Consider the following 20,928-nt stretch of genomic DNA (forward strand, 5'->3'; position numbering starts at 1 on the left):
AGTGTTCTAAGACAATTAACGTTCTCCACAAAACGCTACGAGAGAGAGAGAAAGAGAGAGCGGGAGGGACAGAGAGAGAGAGAGAGAGCGAGAGAGAGGCTTCAGAAAGGGTGTGCGCAGATAGTACAGTGCACCCTAGTTATGTTTATGCCAAAACCTATATATATAATTAGGCTATAATTATATTATTTAGCGTGTAATGAGACAATCTATAGCCAAATTGTCGAAGATGCCCGAGAATCTTTCGGGATATCAGCATGGGAAATCGGCGAATCAGACCCATGAATCTATTGTAGCGACCCTGGGACAGTTAAATAGTGTGTGTGTTATGTGTTACATTATATTTCGTTGTCCGTTATGCCAGTTGTTCTATGTGCATGTATTGTAATGTTATTCTTGTCAAACAGCGTGTGGGGCGAATCATTAGGTCAGCTGGGGGAGGGCCTTGGAAGAACAGGAGGGTGGGGGCCTGCACGCGAGTGAGACCGTGTTGCCGGGGTAACCGGGGTTTGTTTGGGTCCGGTTTTCAGCTGTTGGTTTCAATGTTGTTACAATGTTACGGGTTTCAGTGACCTGGTTTTTGGTCCATTAAAACTACCTTCAACTAATGACTCGACATGATTATGTCACCGGCGAGGTCGTTACACTATAAAGAAACACGTCATCTCAAGCGGGAGAGAAAGTTTGCGGTGCTGGTTTGTGTCACCAACCCAGCAACCCAGTCGCCAAGAAAAAACGTTGACAGTGCACGTTTCCATGAACACTGGATACGTAGCATTTCAACGTAAAAAATAGCGTGTTATACCTACAGTATCCACGTGTGCCGCTGTGGAGGCGGGTTTCGGGGTTTGGGACACGATTGTTTAGGGGGGGGGGGGAGACTGTTGTTGACCGGGGAGGGGGAGACACGTTTGTTGAGGGGGGGGGGGGGGACACACGATTGTAGGGGGGGGGGGGGGGGGACACACCAACCCAGCAACCCAGTCGCCAAGAAAAAACGTTGACGGTGCACGTTTCCATGAACACTGGATACGTAGCATTTCAACGTAAAAAATAGCGTGTTATACCTACAGTATCCACGTGTGCCGCTGTGGAGGCGGGTTTCGGGGTTTGGGACACGATTGTTAAGGGGGGGGGGGGGGGGAGACTGTTGTTGACCGGGGAGGGGGGGGGGGGGAGGAGACACGTTTGTTGAGGGGGACGACGACACACGATTGTAGGGGGGGGACACACGTTAGTTGAAGGGGGGGGGGGGGGGGGGGGGGGGACACGTTTGTTGAGGGGGGGAGACACGTTTGTATCCTAACAACAAAACAAGTTAACAAAAGCCCCATTTGTCAACTGAGAACCCCAATTCCCAGAATCCCCCGCGGCTCCGGAACACGGCGTAGCTTATATTAATCTTTATTATCTGAATGGGAAATGCAATATTTTAGGACAGATACACCATTAAACGCGTTTCTAATGACATTTCTAGCGAGAAATGTACATTTTCCTTACATAATCTTCAGTCAGTGAATGTGTATGATCTTTATTAATCTTTATTATCTGAATGGGAAATGCAATATTTTAGGACAGATACACCATTAAACGCGTTTCTAATGACTTTTCTAGCGAGAAATGTACATTTTCCTTACATAATCTTCAGTCAGTGAATGTGTATGATCTTTATTAATCTTTATTATCTGAATGGGAAATGCAATATTTTAGGACCGATTCACCGTTAAACGTGTTTCTAATAACATTTCTAGCGAGAAATATACTTTTTACTTGCATAATCTTTAGTCAGTGATTGTGTCTGATCTTTAGTTTTATAGTTATTAGGATTTGATCGGCTCGCTCGCATGTTTCAACGACGTCAGGTTGCTTTCGCTAAACTAGCAGCTCACGTGCTTCCTGCGTTTGTGTTATTAAACTGTTACTTTATGTAACTTTTAATGATATCATCTTGTTAGAAACACGTATATCTGAGAGCCAACCCAGTCGCCAAAAGCATACGTTGACAGTGTACTTTTCGTGAACACTGGATTACGTCGCATTTCAACATAAAATAGCGTGTTATACACACACACACACACGCACGCACACGCACAGACACACACACACACACACACACACACGCACACACACACACGCACACACGCACGCACGCACACACACACACGCACACGGTCGTGCGCAGGAGCACGCAATCGCGTGACACCGGGTTGAAAGAAAGACGTCAACTCTGGAGTGACCGAAAATTTGCGGTGCTGGTTTGTGTGACGTAAATTCAACTATGATTGACTGCTATTTAAAAACGGTTGAATGCTTGAAATACTAAGATTATGGAGTTGATAGTGCAAATAATTATATTGCCGTTGTCAAAGAATATTAACAGGTATTAACAGCTAATAACAGATAACAAAAGCGTTGCTTCATAGGCTAATGTAGGCCTACGTCGCCACCTGTCCCTCGGGTAGGCTAGCTAGTTCGTTAGTAATTGAAATTGAACAATGAGAAAGGCTTAGATAAGTACCATACACAGCATCATGTTAGAAGGTAAAAAATTTGTAAAAAATAGTTTGTTTTTAGTGATTTACTTTTTTCTCCCTGCAGCTTCAAATAAGCATCATACATCTTAACTATCTCTCTGCCAATGCTAATATTTTATATCTATAATCTTTCTTATCTATCTACTATCTGTGTATCTAATCTGTTTTGTTTATCTGTCTATTCGGTTTGTCTGTGTCTTTGTAAATTAGGTAATCTTTCAATATGCCAGGCAGCACATGTAAAACATGCCCCTCCTGCAAAACCATTCTGCCTTGCGCTAAAAAGGTTTGCAGGCACTGCAAAATGGTCCAGCCTGTAAAGGAACGCCTCAAAATTGCCTTGAGAAAATTTGAGGCTAAGCGGGAAGAGTGGGCGTCTTCCCGCAAGAAGAACCACAACATGGCTGTTGTCAAGCAGGAAATGTTCCTCCTGGTATGTAAACAATTCAGATTAATTATGTTCTACCTTTAACTGTCTGAATCACTATTGCTTTGAATAGTAGGTCTTTTTTGATTACTACAGGCAAAACATTAACATGCTGTGATTTCCTTACAGCTCGAAAAGCTTCAAGCAGCAGGATATAAACCTGTCCTGCTGCTTGGAAAAGCCACTAAAAAGAGCCATGTGGTCAAGGTGTTCACACCTCGTTGCACCTTGGCCACATTTGCGGAGGAGTCCCTCAAAAAAATGGGCTCCATCCATGAGTACATTTGTCAAGGTATGATTCTTTATTTTTATAAATTCCACACACCCTCTGCTTTGTTTACCAAAATACTAACTGCATCTTGTTATTTGTCCACCACATTCATTTTTATCATGGAACTATTGCTACAATTTTTTTGGTTGCCATTTGCAATTTAATAACCCTTTGCAACACTTTTCAAACTTGCACAGGATGGACCCCTTTTGCAAGTGGGACTGCAGAGGGGCCAGAAGAGGGCAGGGGGACCACTCAGGTGAAGACATACAGGAATATCTATGACAATTAAAGAGGCTAATCCTATATATTGTTATATACTGCATATATACTCCAATATATTATGCTACAAATTACAATATACTAAGTCAGCTGTATAAGTGCTAACCTCTTTTCATGTTTGTTTATGGTTATTTATGTGTATAGATGTGTATAGATCTGTATGGTCTTAATTTCATATTTTTTAAAACTGAATTTACACTTGCACTGTTGAAGTTCCACTGTTGGACTTTGAGTGAGTGTTATCTTATGTCATCTTAGATGGACATGGACATGGGAGAGGTGGAGGACAGGGCCGTGCAGGTGGAGGAGGGGGAGGAGGTGGCCCTGCAGGTGGAGGAGGGGGAGGAGGTGGCCCTGCAGTTGGAGGAGGTGGCCCTGCAGGTGGAGGAGGGGGAGGAGGTGGCCCTGCAGTTGGAGGAGGTGGCCCTGCAGGTGGAGGAGGTGGAGGAGGTGGCCCTGCAGGTGGAGGAGGTGGCCCTGCAGGTGGAGGAGGGGGCCCTGCAGGTGGAGGAGGGGGCCCTGCAGGTGGAGGAGGGGGCCCTGCAGGTGGAGGAGGGGGCCCTGCAGGTAGAGGAGGTGGCCCACCCGGACACGGAAGGACCAGGTATGGATTTTTCAATTAAAGCATGCATGAGAAGGTACTAAGTGTCATACAAATAAACATCATTGCCTGAATGAGTAATATTTTATTTTCCATTCCAACAGCGGTCTCTACTGTGCAGAGGAAGCGGAGGAGAAAAGGTATGTTCAGAATGTCTGTACAGATCGAATTGCTAATTGACTACTATTCTTTTCACCATAGCATTACATTTATTGTAGTTATTTTGGAAAAAGGACTGTAATAAGAATGTTGGTTATGACCATTTGAGTCTTTGTTTGAATACCTCAACATTTCTTTCCTACAGAGCATCACAGCCAGAAGGGGCTTGAAAAAAGGAACAAGACTTTACCGAAGAGTAAGATGAAATAGTTTGTAACGATCAGAGCACTGACAAACCCTTTACACAATTTATAATTATGGAATTGTAAATTATTCTCCTGTGTATTCATAGCAGCGATTACAGCATTAATACAGTATTAATAATTACTGTTATTGATTTTATATTTGCGGTATTTTATATTTGCCAGTGGATAAGCATAGATGGTTTTGTTGTGAAAAACATGTTTTTTATATTTTCAGATTGCCCCTACCATATTGGTCGTGACTCCTTCGAAATAAGGAGTTACGGGAAGGAGAGGATGAGAATGGTTTGACAGACCCATAAAGACCCAGCAAAAACACATGCGTGATTAACTGTAGGAATGACATTCTCGCTGATTGATCATGAGCATGCATATTAAGTGCATACTGTAAATGTAATTTACTCATGTATACAAGTAATTTGCATAAATATTTTGGAATAGTACCGTCAATGCATTTTGTCTATCAAACTCATAGGCTAACACTGAATTTATTATCTTACTAATGAATTTATGGTTCCTTTCCTTGATAGGGCATTAAAGAAGTCCTTGTTGATTGGCAGCCTTGCCCAGTTTGGTATGTATTTAATTTGGTTTCTTTCTGTTTCACTGGGTTTTTTTAAACCACTTCATTGCTTTTCCGAGTATTCTATATTATACCATATTATTTTGCACCATCTTGGTGCAAAATAGCTGCTGCTATTTTAACGTTTAACAGTAGTTCTTCCACCAAACACACTTGCCAACCAGATTTCCTATCAAGTGGTTTCATCATTCCCTTTCTTATGTGTCATACACTATTACATTATTAGATCTTGAATTATTAGAAAATGACTTGAAAGTGTGGTATTGCTCAAGAACAAAAATGTGCAAAGATTGGGCTTGATTTGTAATTGCCTTTATAGATGAGAATCAATATAAAGTAGGTATATACTGTGTGTTATGTAAGTGGAGTTCGACCAATCATCACAAAACGGTTCATTGATATATTATTTGTTCTCTTTTCAGTGGGAAGGAGTGGGCCAGGTCCTGGCAGCCAAAAGATTTGAATTAGTCCCCCTGCCCTCTTCAAATAAAAACATATTTTCAGTCTTTCTAGAATGTGGTGCTACTCCTGATACATGATTGCCCTGCCATTCAAATGTGGTCACTAAGAGCTTAATGACACACACACACATATATATATATATATATATATATATATATATATATATATATATATATATATATATATATATATGTATGGACACAACAGTTAATATAAATATGAATTCCAGTCTGTAGGCAGTACATGGTGGGTAAAGTTAAAGTAACTCAAAAGTTGTGGGCTGAAGGGTCTCTAGCTAATAGAGTAGTAGCAGCAATTAATTGAGTATTTAATCCATTCAATGTATTTAAGATATGCATCCAGGTATAATTGCAAATGGCTATATTGTATAGAAAATATTGATTTTAAACATACAAGTGCAAGCAGGGCCTACTGAATGTCAATTTAGTCACAACAGATTATTAAAATATTGTGCTGATAGATCTTTATTCAACACCAAAACACCAGATTCTCTTGGATGATTAAGTTAGCTGCTACGTCAAACCAACCATGGTGTGGTGGTGGTTTCATATATGTGAAAGGGCATTCAAATATAGCCTACTACAATAATAATAATAATACATTTTATTTGTAAATCACTTTTCATAAAAATAATCTCAAAGTGCTACAACAAAACACGAAGGGCAATAACACAATAAAATAAATAATAATCTAAGGACCATAGGTGTTATAGGGTGTACCGATGAGAAGGCTGTTACAGTAATCAAGCCTGGAGGGGATTAAGGCGTGGACGAGTTTCTCTGCGTCAGAGAAGGTGAGGATTGGGCAGAGTTTTGATCAATGATCAATTAGGAGGCCGAAGCCCTAAAGGACAACCCTGTCTCATGAAAATTACGTTCCCAGAGAACTATTCGGCATTCTCAATTACGTTTGTCTGAAAACGTATTTTGTCTCGACAGAAAAACATGGTGGCTAAGCCTATGATGGTTGCTATGGACGCTGAAACTAGCAGCCCGAATGCCGTTTAAAGCATGGAAATAAAACCATTGTCTTTGCTGATTATGTTATTTTATGGAACCGTGTAATGATGTTATTTTTCCACACATAAACACAGAACAGTCTGTTCAACCCGGTATCACGCCAAGGCGTGAAATAGATACATTGGTCCACCTCGCAAGGAGTGTTCAGTGTCACGCTATGCCTGACCAAAGCGTGAAGAGATACACGTTTCTTCCGCCCATCTAAATGAATGGAGGAATAGCACCAAAAGGGGTCGATACGTTCTCCCAGCATTTGGGGGAAATGGTTACGTATATATATATATATATATATATTAGATTAGATTAGAAAACTTTATTTATCCCAAAATGGGCAATTTCGTTCACAGTTTCCAGTCTCACATAATAGATTACTTAATAAATACAATAAATAGCAATAGAAGGTAGACAAAAACATATATCAAAGGCAGTCCAACACACACATTTAACTCACAATTCATTTCAGCCCGTCAGTAACAACCACCCTGCCCCCGGAAACACCCAGCAACACTGGTGTGCTCTCCACCTACTCCTTACTTTTGTCATCATTTAGTAACCTGATGGTTGCAGGGATAAAAGAGTGGGAGTACCTCATTGTTCTTGTCCTGATTGAACAGTAGCGCCGCCCTGAAGGCATTAGGCATATATATATATATATATATATATATATATATATATATATATATATCCAATATTTTAGGACAGATTGACCATTAAACGTGTTTCTAATAACATTTCTAGCGAGAAATATACTTTTTACTTGCATAATCTTCAGTCAGTGAATGTGTCTGATCTTTTGTTCGATAGTTAGTTTTATGGTCTCCCTAGCATGTTTCAAAGACGTCAGGTTGCTAGGGACGCGACGATCTAGTTGTGGGCCAGCAGAGGGTAACATTTATACCGAATTTGGCCTGTAACCAAATGTATGATATGCTATACGTATAGCCTAGTTTATATGTTATAAATATTTGTTATATGGTCTGGTTATACCTGAACTTGGTTAAAGATGTTCAATGGTCAGATACAGATCATGTTATAACGATAATTGAATAAAAGTTATGGTCTACTTATAGATAGAATATTACACGACGTAATAATTGTATACATATAATAGCCTATATTTTAATATTAAATTAATTAATTACAATAACGGCTTTAAACATGTGACATGCCTACGTTTTTTGGGCCTTTTCTTTTCAATGGGCCTGCGTCAACGTCACGTGACTCTCGGCAAACCACGTTGGTTAAAGACGGCAATGGAGCTTGGTTAGGAAATAGAAAGATATACCATGAAAATATCTTCCCGTAACGGGGCAAACAAGGTGTCATTTGTCATCTACGTTTCGAGCCGATTGCAACGGTGCCATGCATGACCATATTTGACTATGTTTCAGGGTAGTAATTAGCTGTCGATTTTGGAGGCCTTTATAGATAATAACCAGCTATAGATTTGCTACCCGATGGAGTTTTCTGACAAATTACATGTTATTTAGCATCTACATTAGCAGCTGAGTCCAATGAGATCAAGCTCGGACTTGTGCCACACAGAGATCATGCCCTAGACCATAGGTGTACCATGTAAAATACAGGGGCCATGTAGTGTAGGGGGCCGTGTAGGGCCGTGGAGTGTCATGCTTTGTGTCATTGGACTCAGCTCAATGTGTAGATGCTAAATAACATGTCATTTGTCACAAACTTTTATAGGGAAGCAAATCAATAGCTGGTCATTATTGATTAAGGCCTCCAATTTCGACAGCTAATTACTACCATTAAACATGTTTGAATGTGTTCATGTGTGGCACCGTTGCAATCGCCTGGAAGCGTAGATATTGAAGGACATCTTGTTTGCCCTCTTACGCACCGGTCCTACAAGAAATTACTCAGCAAGTGCTCCATCTTGTTGCACCTCACCCAGCGGCTCGCTTACAAGATTTTGGTCTGAAGTTCTACCCAAACCTACACCCTAGCCATCCAACATGCTTATCTGAGAATCAGGCCTCTCTTTAATAATGACAAAAAGTTATGAGAGAAACACACATTAACTTTTTGTTATCTCATAAGCGGCGTGGTGCCGGCTCCTTTTGACCTTTTGACCCCCGACTTCAAAAACGTGGCCACAGGCCAGCTGTGTCTACACACCTTTAGCCACAAATGTACACCTCCATCCCACAAAAAATGGGGACTAGAAACTAACCTCTGTCTTATGTACATTTACTGTACTGTTGGAGGTCACGCCCCTTTGCCGACCTTTTCGAGATAGCTAGGGATGCTAAAATGTTTACACACATTTCCCGGGGCCCCGTGTACGACATATCCGAGATTTGGAGTTCTAGCCCTTAGAGAAAAAAAGTTTTCCCAAATGGAGTGTCATTTGGACAAAGCCCCTCAGAAGTGTAGCCTGCAAGACCTAATGGTTCAGAATGTGGTGGAAAAACAGTTTTTGAGATAGGAAGGTCCTACCGCCCTGAAATTTTAATACCTTGTTCTAGGGCCTAACTGGGACCTCCGCACCGAAACTTGGCCCGGTCGGACCCCGAGGGCAGGAAGGGGGGGCCCTTCCTGTCCGAGACTTGGCCCGGTCAGACCCCGAGGGCAGGCCCCCCCTTCCTGCCCTCGGGGTCCGACCGGGCCAAGTTTCGGTGCGGAGGTCCCAGTTACGCCCTAGAATAAGGTATTAAAATTTCAGGGCGGTAGGACCTTCCTATCTCAAAAACGTTTTCCACCACATTCTGAACCATTAGGTCTTGCAGGCTACACTTCTGAGGGGCTTTGTCCAAATGACACTCCATTTGGGAAAACCTTTTTTCTCTAAGGGCTAGAACTCCAAATCTCGGATATGTCGTACACGGGGCCCCGGGAAATGTGTGTAAACATTTTAGCATCCCTAGCTAAAATTGTTTCTGTTGCTTTAGACCCAGATGGAGACCCTCAATGGACTGCTGGAGAACGTGCAGACCCGTTACTGGGGTCTCTGTAGATATCCGTTAGGGTGAAATTAAGCTCAGTGTACTGTATTCTATACAATGCAACCGAGTTTTCTAGATTTTTGCAGCACTAATGCTTCACTGATTGTGTATTATTTTGATTACCGTTTGAACACAAATGTCTGTAAGGAAACTGCAAAAAGGCATGTATATTGTTCTGTCCTCACCGCTCTCTGCCCATTCCTTGACTTCAGCAATCCACTGTACAGCCATTGCATTTGAGCACTGCAGGTCCTTCTGCAGTTGTGACAGCCTCTCTGCCTCTTCTTCTGCCCTTTTAGATGTCTAAAATATTTACAATAATTACAATAGGAACTCAGTCTGCCTAACAACTGGCACAAAAACATACATGAATATGAAACATACCTTCACATATCTTGTGGAGAGGGCCTTGTGTAGCGTCTCTGCTTTGTGATGGTTCCAACCCATTGCATGCACAGTGAGCATGTCCACACGTGCTGGTATAAGGAGAATTACATTATGTTCTGCAATCTATGAGCAATATTAGATGATAGCATAAACTCAGACCAAAGTGACTTACCTGCTTTTGACATGTACTTTGTTGTCAGGGCACAACGGGAGAGGTAGCTGTTTATTTGCTCCACCTCCTCACCGGCAGTTGTGCCTGCTCCCTTCTGATTCCGACCACTCCATTTTATCTGTTGCAAGGATGGGTGGATTTGGGGTTCATTAGAGCCAATGAAGCAGTTGGAAAACGTGGACAAATATTATGGAAAAGGAATTCAGCTTAAAGCTGTCCATTCCTATAGTAACACATGGCGTATTCATTTGAAAATAACAGATAACAGACATACCTCACACTTGGTAGCATGAGCTCTTGCATGCATGATGCTGAGGAAGGGCTTCATTTCTGTGAGGCTCTTGAGAGCTGGAATGACCGAAGCAACTTTTTGTAGGTATGGCCAGTATTTGCATGCCACATCCATAGCAAAAAACTGTGCCTTGCTTGGGAGAAGCTCCCTTTGGAGATACATAGGATACGCAAATATCTCTCCTCGGTACATGTTAAGGGCTTTTAAAAAGGAAGCCATGCCGACACACCGCAACCTCAACGCCTTCCTCATCCAGTTTAGAGGCCCGCCTAGAGGTCTCCCTTGCTGCTGCCCATTGAGAGTCTCCACATGTGCCTCTCCCCTTTATCTGTGAATATAGTGCATACACATATTGTTAATGTAATTCACGACAAAAGAGTAGGGAGTATGGAATACTTCTAGAAGTCCAGGAAATGCAATGATTCCTTTAGTAACAGAACTATTTGAGTGTTTAAACTTAGCTTAAACTTACATTCTTCACCGCCATCTGTATTGTGTTGACAAAATCAGACACCTCACTGTCTTTGGCTAGAAATAGCCCATCAAAAAAGGGAGTGTCATTAGATCTAGGGGAAAAATATATAACATCCATTACCTACTCTTGTTGTCACTTACAGTCACGACTCAATTACCAAAGAGAACTTAAAGTGCACCTTCCAGTATGGCCAAAGCGATAAAGCTTCCTGTTGCCATCTGCTGACACTGCTACCATTTCAGGTGTGCAGGCAGGGCAGGTGAAAGGGGTATCACAGCAGAGCTGGTCTTTCTCAAAGGAGGCGTATGCAAACTCAAGAAAGCTCCTCTGCAGGGCATCCCCGTTGATCTGTCCAGACTAGAAAGTATATCAGAATATGGAAAACATTTTTGAGATGGTCAAAAAAAAATAAAAAAATTGCTGACAATATTGTTGAGCATAATAAATAGTATTGCTGATGTCACTTACTCTTCCTGCACACAGTGTGCGATGTTCCAGCATTTTTGCAAGGGCTTGCCTGGAGAATCCAGGTGAGATCAACTTCAGCTCCTGAAAGGTGTTGAGGAGGTCCACCGTGTAGATTGTGGAAGCATTTGCAGAAGCTGGCCAATATCCACTCCTGACTAGGTCTCTCACATCAGGGGCCCACTGCTGCAGGCATGTTTGGCACACATAACGTGGCAAATGCAAATCATAACGCCCTAACGAAAAAAACAACATTAGTCATAATCATTGACACATATTGTATATTAGACTAACAGAAGTCTAAATAGAGAACTGGTTTCTACCATTGATGGTAATCAAGATGACTGGTTTCCCAGCTTCCACTGTGAAGCTAGGGACCTGGCAGGTGCAGTGCTGTGCTGGCATTGTGGGTAAAATGCGATCTGTCGAAAAGAAAAGTGAACATTCTGTATATGGCAGCAGACTGAATAAACAAGATAAGGATCAGGAAGTCTAGACAGGTAGATTTGTCAGACCTTACCTTGCTCATGTGTGGCATATATTCCAGTCTCTCCTCTTGAGATACATGTGGATGGGGGAATGGCTTTAAAGAAGCCATCCACCACGCTGTCCCTGTTGTGGAGTGGCCGTTTGCTGTGGTTATGCATGTCGCAGGCCCCACAAAACCACTGCTCCGGAAGGCACTCTCTGCACCTAAGCAGACAAAACACTCAAGTCAAGTCACTCAATTTATATGATATACTTTTTTTAGTGTACATAGATACATTCTATTATTTGATTGATGAACATCCAACCTTATAACAGCCGGCTTGTGGCAGAAGCAACACAATGGCTTGCCAACAGCCTCAGATTCCAAAAGGCATCTGAGGTGGTACGGCCGTGCTTCCTCCCAACGGTCAGAGGCTTTCTGCTGCCTAACAGACCACGATGATGCTGCGCTTCTCTCAGGCTCAGCAGGACAGGGGCTTGAATCCAGTAGGGCAGAAAGCCTCTCCATGTTTTGTTCTGCAAATAAAATATAACCAAATGATCTACATTCTATATACAGTATTTGGATTTCAGAATTAAACACTGTATATTTACCAAACATCTCTTGAGGATTTTGCTGTGCTCTGGGTAAGGGCAAGGAATCCTCTGAAGGAAGTGCCAACACCTCAGTGTCCATGCCTGTTAAACAGTACATGACAGATTAATATATCTCTACGGCAGACACTCAAGTGCTTGCACTGCTGCAAGAAACTCATTTGACAGTAAGTACGTCAATCAAACGGTCGTACGGCACTCCCTCTCCCCCGCTCCCATGTACTTGTACTTGGAATGGGTAGAGTCAGCGTTGAAGGAGAGTGGGTAGGACCATTTGAGTTGTGTATTTTCAAAATCTGCTGGCGTTTCGCAAATCCCATACCCAACCTTTAACGGTCCACATGTTACAAATCGACTTTGACCCACGGGAACGAAAAATCGAATAATAGAAAATTCTGACCCATCCCTAAATGCCATGGGTAATTGTTTGTCACCAAATTAAACTAATCTGAATTTGCACATAAACAAACCTGTAGTTAGGCCACTCCATCGGTCTGCACGGCCTGTATGGCCCGCACGGCCTCCACGTCTCCCTCTGGCCTTGCCGCGTCCGCTCCGTTTGGTTGAGCTCCGTGGTGAATCCCCTCCAGATCTTGCCCGATTGACATTCTCCGCAGCCTCCTGTGTGTTTAAGTCCAACATCTTGTTAGACGGAGTTTCTGAGGTACTGAAACATTCATTTCATGTACAAGTTCAAGTTCAGTTAATGTACAAAAGGTTGTTACCATGGCTTCTGCAAGGAATTGGTCATGCATCAACCCAACGGCAAGGTGTCTTCCTTCTGTGCGGGGGTCACGGAGATCCAGGTCAAACAACTTGTCCATAGCAACACGAGAGAAAAGTTACAGCGATAGAATGAATAGAACTACTGCCGACAATCGATCTTGAGAATGCTTGTAAGATTAGCAGTCCTATCTATATGTCGCTCGAGAGCAGCGTCATAGAGCTCGTAAGTTCGCCCCTTCCGGTAGGCCCCTCATGGGACCTCTGAGATCGAAAAATATGAATGGGTTTCAATGGAGAGAAAGTAATTATTTTCTGGTCCCCGTCTTTATATGTGCTGGATTACACATATGTATACGTAGCGGAAGAGTCGGAGCCAGGCTGAGCCAAAGTCGGCGCATTTTCCACATAGCCTGCATTAATAGAGTCATTTTTTAGTTTTTATAGTTTTTTATAGCTGCTAGGCGTAAAGAGTTCACCTTTCAAAGCGGGATGTTTATTGCGGGGGAGGAGCCACGGCGGCAGTCGTGATCGTAATTTCCGGTTAGTGCACCACGGAGTACTCGATTTGGAACAGCACTCACATCTGAACAATTAACGTAGTAGATAGTACGGATAGTATACTTCCTTTAAGTATACTCATGGAAGTACAGGTATTGGAACACGGCAGCCTTAACAGCATAGCCTATTTGTATAATAAGGGAAATAATTACTTTTCCAAAGCCAAAACTTACTTTATTTTTCAAGTTTTACAAAGAAGAAATCTAAAAATCATTGTACAAGATACTGTGTGTGTGTGTGTGTGTGTATTTGTGTGTGTGTGTGTGTGTGTGCGCGCGCGTGTGTCTGTGCGTGCGTGTGTGTGTGTGTATAACACGCTATTTTATGTTGAAATGCGACGTAATCCAGTGTTCACGAAAAGTACACTGTCAACGTATGCTTTTGGCGACTGGGTTGGCTCTCAGATATACGTGTTTCTAACAAGATGATATCATTAAAAGTTACATAAAGTAACAGTTTAATAACACAAACGCAGGAAGCACGTGAGCTGCTAGTTTAGCGAAAGCAACCTGACGTCGTTGAAACATGCGAGCGAGCCGATCAAATCCTAATAACTATAAAACTAAAGATCAGACACAATCACTGACTAAAGATTATGCAAGTAAAAAGTATATTTCTCGCTAGAAATGTTATTAGAAACACGTTTAACGGTGAATCGGTCCTAAAATATTGCATTTCCCATTCAGATAATAAAGATTAATAAAGATCATACACATTCACTGACTGAAGATTATGTAAGGAAAATGTACATTTCTCGCTAGAAAAGTCATTAGAAACGCGTTTAATGGTGTATCTGTCCTAAAATATTGCATTTCCCATTCAGATAATAAAGATTAATAAAGATCATACACATTCACTGACTGAAGATTATGTAAGGAAAATGTACATTTCTCGCTAGAAATGTCATTAGAAACGCGTTTAATGGTGTATCTGTCCTAAAATATTGCATTTCCCATTCAGATAATAAAGATTAATATAAGCTACGCCGTGTTCCGGAGCCGCGGGGGATTCTGGGAATTGGGGTTCTCAGTTGACAAATGGGGCTTTTGTTAACTTGTTTTGTTGTTAGGATACAAACGTGTCTCCCCCCCTCAACAAACGTGTCCCCCCCCCCCCCCCCCCCTTCAACTAACGTGTGTCCCCCCCCCTACAATCGTGTGTCGTCGTCCCCCTCAACAAACGTGTCTCCCCCCCCCCCCCCTCCCCGGTCAACAACAGTCTCCCCCCCCCCCCCTAAACAATCGTGTCCCAAACCCCGAAACCCGCCTCCACAGCGGCACACGTGGATACTGTAGGTATAACACGCTATTTTTTACGTTGAAATGCTACGTATCCAGTGTTCATGGAAACGTGCACGTCAACGTTTTTTCTTGGCGACTGGGTTGCTGGGTTGGTGTGTCCCCCCCCCCCCCCCTACAATCGTGTGTCCCCCCCCCCCTCAACAAACGTGTCTCCCCCCCCCCCCCCCCCCCCCCCTCCCCGGTCAACAACAGTCTCCCCCCCCCCCCTAAACAATCGTGTCCCAAACCCCGAAACCCGCCTCCACAGCGGCACACGTGGATACTGTAGGTATAACACGCTATTTTTTACGTTGAAATGCTACGTATCCAGTGTTCATGGAAACGTGCACTGTCAACGTTTTTTCTTGGCGACTGGGTTGCTGGGTTGGTGACACAAACCAGCACCGCAAACTTTCTCTCCCGCTTGAGATGACGTGTTTCTTTATAGTGTAACGACCTCGCCGGTGACATAATCATGTCGAGTCATTAGTTGAAGGTAGTTTTAATGGACCAAAAACCAGGTCACTGAAACCCGTAACATTGTAACAACATTGAAACCAACAGCTGAAAACCGGACCCAAACAAACCCCGGTTACCCCGGCAACACGGTCTCACTCGCGTGCAGGCCCCCACCCTCCTGTTCTTCCAAGGCCCTCCCCCAGCTGACCTAATGATTCGCCCCACACGCTGTTTGACAAGAATAACATTACAATACATGCACATAGTGTCAGAGTATTAGAGTGTTTACGGTACTCTGCTTTACGGCTGTCGTAACGTAGCTGTTGATGTTTACTCTAGTGGGTGTTACGGCAGTGGGAGGGGGCTTTTCACGTGAGTCTTCACATGTATGCTGTGGACATGAACCCGAGAGCTCCTGGATAAAGTCAGAAGTAACAACTTACCTGTGTCTGGACATTCCGTGTTTTATTACATGGTGTCAGAAGTGGCCAGTGGTTTTGCAAAGAGTGTAAATCATGGCGAAGTTCAACCCACCGGAGAGTTTTAGCTTTGATAAACCGACGGAGTGGACCGACTGGAAAAGGCGGTTCGAGAGATATCGGACGGCTACGGAGCTCAACAAGAAGTCGGGTGAAGTACAAGTGTGTTCCCTGGTGTACGCAATGGGGAGTGAAGCGGAAAATATTTTCAGGTCGTTTACTTTTACTGACCCAGGACACCAGAATAATTACAATATAGTAATGGAGAAGTTCGACGAGTACTTTTTCCCGCGGCGGAATGTGATCCATGAGCGTGCTGTTTTCCACCAGCGCGTGCAGCGGCCTGGCGAGCCGGCAGAGACTTTCATCAGGGCTCTCTATGATTTATCAGAACACTGCGAGTTCGGGGGGGGTAGAGATGAAAATATTCGGGACCGAATCGTGGTGGGGGTTCAAGATAAAGAGCAGTCTCGTAAATTGCAGCTCATGGCGGATCTTACACTGGCGCAGACTATACAGTCTGTTCGCCAGTCAGAGACAGTGAACATGCAGATCAGCGCGCAGGCAGCAGAGGCCATGGCAGCCACGGCATCCGTACAAGAGGTGCGGGGCGCGCGGAAGACGAATATAAAATGGCAGCGCAACGCCGAGAGAGCGGGAAAGACGGAGCACGGGAGGAAGTGCAGCCGGTGTGGGAAAACGGAGCACAAGGATCCAGAGAGATGCCCCGCTCGCAATTCAGCTTGCAACAAATGCGGCAGGAACGGACATTGGCGGAGCCAGTGCAAAACAAAAGCGGTGAGGGAAGTAACAGAGGCAGATGAGCAGAGTGAATACTTCCTGGGATCAGTGAATGCGAACGCGAGTGATGAGTGGACAGTGCAACTTCTGCTTGGTGCAACTCCTGTTAAGTTTAAGATCGATACTGGGGCTGATGCTAGTGTAATGTGTGAAGAGACTTTCAATATGCTCATTCCAGAGAGAGAACTGAAGCAGACTAGTGTATCTTTGACCAGCCCAGGGGGTCAATTAGACTGTAAAGGACAATTTCAAGTTAACACCACATACAAGAAGAACTCATACTCATTCCCAGTGTATGTTATTAGAGGAAAGTCTGTCAACAACTTACTCAGTAGATCCACTGCAGCTGAGATGGGCCTCGTGAAACGGATCGAGGAGGTCCATGGTGCCTTTGGAGAGCATGGCACGCTCAAGACGGAGCCTGTGAGGATACAGCTCAAGGACAACGCCACCCCGTACGCGGTGCAGACTGCGCGCAGGGTCCCAATACCGCTGACGTCCAAGGTTAGGGAGGAGCTGCGCCGCATGGAGGAGTACGGCATCATAGAGGAGGTAACCCAGCCAACCGATTGGTGCGCCCCCATGGTGCCCGTGCTCAAAAAGAACGGAAAGGTTCGTATTTGTGTGGATCTTAAGAAACTAAATGAACAGGTAAAGAGAGAGAGATTCATCTTACCTACACCAGAGGAGATTACAGCGGAGCTGTGTGGAGCAACGGTGTTCTCCAGCCTTGATGCAGCCTCTGGGTTCTTCCAGATTCCTCTGCACAGTGAGAGTAGCCTACTCACCACATTCATTACGCCATTTGGCAGGTACTGTTTCCGGCGCTTACCATTCGGGATAACGAGCGCCCCAGAAATTTTCCAAAGGAAAATGTTGGAGACACTTCAAGGCCTACAGGGCGTCTCAGTTTACATGGATGACATTGTTGTGTATGGAAAGGACATGGAAGAGCACGACCTCCATCTCCAGAAGGTCCTGGAGAGAGTCAAGTCTGCTGGGCTCAAGCTCAATAAGGAAAAGTGTAAGCTCAGACAAGAACAGCTCAACTTCCTGGGCCAGGTGGTCGATGCCACAGGCGTGCGGCCGGATCCAGCAAAGGTGCGAGCAATCCGGGAGCTCGCTGCACCAGAGAACGTCCACGAGCTCAAACGTATCCTGGGCATGGTGAACTATCTCGGTAAATATGTGCCGAACCTGTCCACAGTGGGCCAGCCACTGTACGAGCTGCTCCGGTCCAAGACAGCTTGGACCTGGGGTCCCGCACAACACACAGCTTTTGAGAAGCTAAAAGAGCTACTAATGACATCGCCAGTATTAGTGTTTTATGACGTCAACAGACCCACCGCTGTCTCAGCTGATGCAAGCAGCTATGGGCTCGGTGGCGTGCTGTTGCAGCTCCATGGACAAAACTGGAAACCAGTCGCATACTGCTCAAGGAGGCTGACAGACGCAGAGACCAGATACGCGCAGATTGAGAAAGAGTGCCTGGCGAGTGTCTGGGCCTGTGAACGGTTTGAAAAATACCTCTACGGCCTGGAGAGTTTTGAACTTGTGACAGACCACAAGCCCCTGGTCCCACTAATGAACAGTAAAGACTTAGACAACGTTCCATTAAGGTGCCAGAGACTTCTTATGCGGCTCATGCGCTTTAAGCCAGTGGCTGCGTATGCGCCGGGGAAGACCCTTGTTGTGGCAGACACACTGTCACGGAGCCCTCTGAGCAACGCGGAGGACGGGAGAGACACACACTCTGAGGTTGAGTGCTACATTGCAGCAGTCATGGACAGCGTGCCAGCTACCCCACAGAAGATGAACAACATCAGAGCAGCTACTGCAGCTGATGAGAAGCTGCAGACAGTGATCAGGTACATTGGGTCCGGCTGGCCAGAACACGCATGCCAAGTACCAAGTAACATACGTGAGTACTTCTCTATGAGAGATGAACTTTCAGAGTATGGCGGGATGGTCGTGAGAGGAAGCCGCATCGTGATACCAGGGGCACTGAGGGCAGACATCCTTGAGAGAATCCACGACGGACATCAAGGGCTCTCAAAGTGTCGGGACAGGGCAAACGCCGCTGTCTGGTGGCCCGGCATCTCCTCACAACTGAAACACAAGGTGTTGTCATGTCAGTCCTGCTGTGAGTTGAGAAGAGCACAGCAGAAGGAGCCGTTGATCTCTACCCCGCTCCCCGACAGACCATGGCAGCGCATAGCTCTGGACCTATGTGAACATAATAAACAGAACTACTTAATCATCTCAGACTACTACTCGAGATACATTGAGATATTGCACATGAAAACAACAACAAGTGCTCATGTCTCTCTGAAGCTGAAAGCTATATGCGCCCGCTACGGCATTCCAGATGTGGTCGTCAGCGACAACGGGCCGCAGTTCACAAGCACAGAGTTTCGAGACCTCGCCCGTGAGCTTGACTTTGAACACGTCACCTCAAGCCCACACAACGCACAAGGCAACGGTCACGCAGAGAGGGCGGTGCAGACCGCAAAGCGAATATTGAAACAGAACGACCCTCTCATTGCACTCATGTGCTACAGGTCAACACCATGCAGCACAACTGGAGCCAGCCCAGCTGAACTACTAATGGGCCGGAAGATTCGAACGACACTGCCTACCCTCGAGAGAAACCTGCAGCCCTCATGGCCCGACGGGCAGCGCATCAGGCAGAAGGACGAGGCAGAGAAGAAGAAGCAAGCCTTCTACTACAACAGACGCCATGGGGCCAGACCCCTACCCCCACTTCAGCCTGGTGGTAACGTCCTCACCAAGCTGGACCACCAGAAATCCTGGACAGCTCCTGCAGTTGTGACCGCTGAGAGTGTCACGCCACGCTCTTACATCATCCAGACGCAGCAGGGGGCAAGACTCAGGCGCAACCGGCGCCACCTGCAGGAGATGCCTGCTCCACAGCCGCCTGGAGGCAAAGTACCTGTCTTACCTGTTTGCACGGACAATCCGGACATCAATCGACAGCAGGGGGACTCCAGTGTCAGCATGCATGCTGGTGCTGAAAATCTGTCACAGACCAGGTCTGGACGGATCTCTAAGCCAGTCATCAGACTGGACTTGTGAGTTAACATGTCCTCGCACTCATGGCCTTTGGGGGGGAAGAAGGGAAAAGAGTTCCAGGCGTGGTAACCTTTAAACCACATAAAAGAGTTCCAGGTGGTAAAGCCACATAAAAAGAAAAAGAGTTCCATAGAATGTTATAAACTGATGTGTCTTAATATGAAAAGAGTTCAGTAATGCAAACTGTTATCTTATAGTGAAAAGTAATTTAATAATCGTTTGATAATCTAAAGGTTTATTGAATATAAGTACTACAGAAGACAGACCAAGGGTTGAATGTCGTTTATTGATATTTAATGAAGAATGACATTGTTTACATTTCACAATATGTTTAATGTGGTCCTGCTTATTGCTACAGAATAGCATTGTTCTTTACAGAATGTTTATCTGTTTACTTTATTGAGGAAAGTAGAACTAAAAAGGGGAGATGTCAGAGTATTAGAGTGTTTACGGTACTCTGCTTTACGGCTGTCGTAACGTAGCTGTTGATGTTTACTCTAGTGGGTGTTACGGCAGTGGGAGGGGGCTTTTCACGTGAGTCTTCACATGTATGCTGTGGACATGAACCCGAGAGCTCCTGGATAAAGTCAGAAGTAACAACTTACCTGTGTCTGGACATTCCGTGTTTTATTACACATAGAACAACTGGCATAACGGACAACGAAATATAATGTAACACATAACACACAAACTATTTAACTGTCCCAGGGTCGCTACAATAGATTCATGGGTCTGATTCGCCGATTTCCCATGCTGATATCCCGAAAGATTCTCGGGCATCTTCGACAATTTGGCTATAGATTGTCTCATTACACGCTAAATAATATAATTATAGCCTAATTATATATATAGGTTTTGGCATAAACATAACTAGGGTGCACTGTACTATCTGCGCACACCCTTTCTGAAGCCTCTCTCTCGCTCTCTCTCTCTCTCTCTGTCCCTCCCGCTCTCTCTTTCTCTCTCGTAGCGTTTTGTGGAGAACGTTAATTGTCTTAGAACACTCCCATTCAGAATGCATTGGTTTACATTTCGTTTTGTGTAACACGCAAAAAGTCGGACTATCGTGCTCGGGAACACGCTTCAATAGATTAACGTTCGTGCGCAGGAGCACGCAATGGCGTGATACCGGG

General features: G+C 44.6%; 3 long non-coding RNA genes across 3 annotated transcripts; 1 reads left to right on the plus strand and 2 right to left on the minus strand.

The window, feature by feature from the left end:
- Window positions 1-2,579: 2,579 nt before the first annotated feature.
- On the plus strand, window positions 2,580-3,494 carry LOC307082444. Its single transcript, XR_013812221.1, has 3 exons — window positions 2,580-2,967; window positions 3,091-3,253; window positions 3,430-3,494. It is a non-coding gene; the product is annotated as an uncharacterized lncRNA (long non-coding RNA).
- A 5,960-nt stretch (window positions 3,495-9,454) lies between these two features.
- On the minus strand, window positions 9,455-10,203 carry LOC307082442. The gene is made up of 4 exons (XR_013812219.1): window positions 10,085-10,203; window positions 9,910-10,001; window positions 9,711-9,828; window positions 9,455-9,530 (listed from the first exon to the last, which is right to left on the minus strand). It is a non-coding gene; the product is annotated as an uncharacterized lncRNA (long non-coding RNA).
- A 214-nt stretch (window positions 10,204-10,417) lies between these two features.
- Window positions 10,418-13,608, minus strand: LOC307082440. The gene is made up of 10 exons (XR_013812217.1): window positions 13,125-13,608; window positions 12,870-13,020; window positions 12,400-12,483; window positions 12,111-12,321; window positions 11,837-12,009; window positions 11,640-11,738; window positions 11,320-11,552; window positions 11,030-11,208; window positions 10,849-10,942; window positions 10,418-10,704 (listed from the first exon to the last, which is right to left on the minus strand). It is a non-coding gene; the product is annotated as an uncharacterized lncRNA (long non-coding RNA).
- Window positions 13,609-20,928: the final 7,320 nt, after the last annotated feature.

The sequence above is a fragment of the Pollachius pollachius genome, assembly GCF_949987615.1.
Source record: "Pollachius pollachius genome assembly, chromosome: 11".
Classification (NCBI taxonomy): Eukaryota; Metazoa; Chordata; class Actinopteri; order Gadiformes; family Gadidae; genus Pollachius; species Pollachius pollachius.